Below are 2,500 nucleotides of genomic sequence, written 5' to 3'. Positions count from 1 at the left end.
CACTAGTGTCTCTTCTGGTTGGCCGGCGGGCACCTGGTCAGGGGGGAGGGGAACTGCGGGGAATGGCGTGCTCCTCCGTCCCACGTGCTATGTCCTGCCGGTGAAGCTCCTCGCTAGCAGGTGAAAAGAAGCAGCTGCCGACTGCACATTATCTGAGGAAGCCTGTGCTAGACTAGTCTAGGGCTGTCCCCAGATCAGCAGAGGGGATTGGGCAGCAGGGGGAAGCCTGTGCTAGACTAGTCTAGGGCTGTCCCCAGATCAGCAGAGGGGATTGGGCAGCAGGGGGAATTGGCCAAGTGCAGTTGGGGAGAAAATGGGAGAAAGTTGATCAAATTCTAATGAGGAGTATTATGTTGCCAGCAATACCTTCTCAGCAAACCTCAGTCTCCATTAGCAGACCCCCCTACTCCATTTTCCATCCCTCTCTCATCCCGTTAACCCTGTGTGTTTGTCCTCTCGTCCTCTCTCACACACGCCACTTCAGAACTGCTTACTACGGCTTGAGCGCTCTCCTGGTAATGCTGTTTTTAAGTGGCCTGCTTGCATAGAGGGTCTATGGAGAGAGAGCGCGCGCGTGATCGAGCCAATGACTAAGTGGGGCTTGTTACAGTGACTGAGCTCATATTCAGAGAGCAGTCATCCACTGGGGGACTGGCTGCTACTGTAGTCTGGCTGTGGACCCGTCGTCTCTAAGCTATCACCAGCCAGCACAGCTTTAGCCGTCTACTGTGATGCCACACCTGGGGATTCTTCACAGAGTCACGCTTATGTTATGTAGTGTACATGTACTAAGAGTATTCTATGCAGTCAAATAGCTCATGTATTTGTGTGTGAGTATGCTGGTGCGCCTGTTGAGTGTGTGTGTGTGTGTGTGTGTGTGTGTGTGTGTGTGTGTGTGTGTGTGTGTGTGTGTGTGTGTGTGTGTGTGTGTGTGTGTATTTGCACTTGTGTGTGTGCGCGTTTCTTTTAGAGTATGTATTTGTGTGTAGAGTGTGCAGTGCACGCATACTCGCTGGTGATAAACATCCTTTCTACTTTTCATTTAATCATTACCACAATAAGTCCACACTTGTCCCCCTAAAGAATAAGTTAACTACCTCTCCTCTCCCTTCATCTCTGCTTTAGATTTCTTCTAAAGATTTCTTTCACATTTTCACTTAAGTTATTTGCTTTTATTTGGCCATTGATAAAAGCTACATTAAAAGCAGAGTGACTTTGATGCAGGCGAGAGGAACCTTTGGCAACGGGCCTTGATGAGCCAGCCAGCCAGGTTTTCATTAGATGAATGCTGTGTGGGACTCTAGCCAGAGAAGATGGCCGCCAATATACTGGAGTCAACCAATATAGTTATAGCAAGGTGCTCTCTATTTCACTCGCTCTGTGTCACTGTCTGTCTTTGTCTAAGTCTTTGTCTCTCTCTCGCTCTCTCTCGCTCTCTCTCTCTCTCTCTCTCTCTCTGTCTCTCTCTCTCTCTCTCTCTCTAAACCGAAAGAGGGCAGGGCTAGCCTGAACAGCCTCCATGCCCTTTGCAAATCAACACACCCAGAATGGCGATTTCCATAAAGATGTCTTGGCCCAGCTTTGCTTAAGAATAGGTCGAGTGAAATAGGTAGCTTAGTGGTAAATGTCAGGGAGTGATCCAAGAGGCAGAGAGACATGGAGAGAAACAGAATGAGAGGAGAGAGAGAGAGAGGGGGGGGGGGGGGGTGCAAGGACATAGAATGAAGTGAAGTACAGAAAATGTCATAGGTTCACCGCTAAATTGCCGCTGTTGACATAATCATATGATTTGTCACATACAGCAACAAGATACGCACATACGCACAAGCAATCAATCACTGCTCTTGAATTGATGTTGTAATTTGTATACCTATTTGCAACATAGACAACTCCCTACTGTCTGCCATGTTTAAATGAAATTGGATGTGGCAAAGTGTCACTGAGCAGGACTAAACCCCTCCCTGCTCCAGATACACTGTTATTCACCAGATACACTGTTACTCACCAGATACACTGTTACTCAGATACACTGTTACTCACCAGATACACTGTTACTCACCAGATACACTGCTGTTCACCAGATACACTGCTAATCACCACATACACTGCTACTCCTTGTGCTCCGAGTCCTGTTGCATCAGTACACGTTTCTGATGATGACATTATCCCTACATTAGAATCAGAATCAGCTTTATTGGCCAAGTATGTACACATACAAGGAATTTGACTCCGGTTTACGTTGCTCTCCATGTACTCACACAGAAAAAGTATGCATGCAAGCTAAAACACAAACATGGACAGTGAGTTGACAGAGGTATATTTAAACAAATGAACCGCTATTTACAAAAACAAGTCTGATGTATATATAAATAATATATATACATATACTGTATATACATTTATATAAATATAAATATATATACCGGTGTGTGTGTATATGTATATATATATATATATATATATATATATATATATATATATATATATATATATATGTGTG

The sequence above is a fragment of the Poromitra crassiceps genome, assembly GCF_964638095.1.
Source record: "Poromitra crassiceps genome assembly, chromosome: 10".
Lineage (NCBI taxonomy): Eukaryota > Metazoa > Chordata > Actinopteri > Beryciformes > Melamphaidae > Poromitra > Poromitra crassiceps.
Note: the sequence above shows the minus strand (reverse complement) of the source record.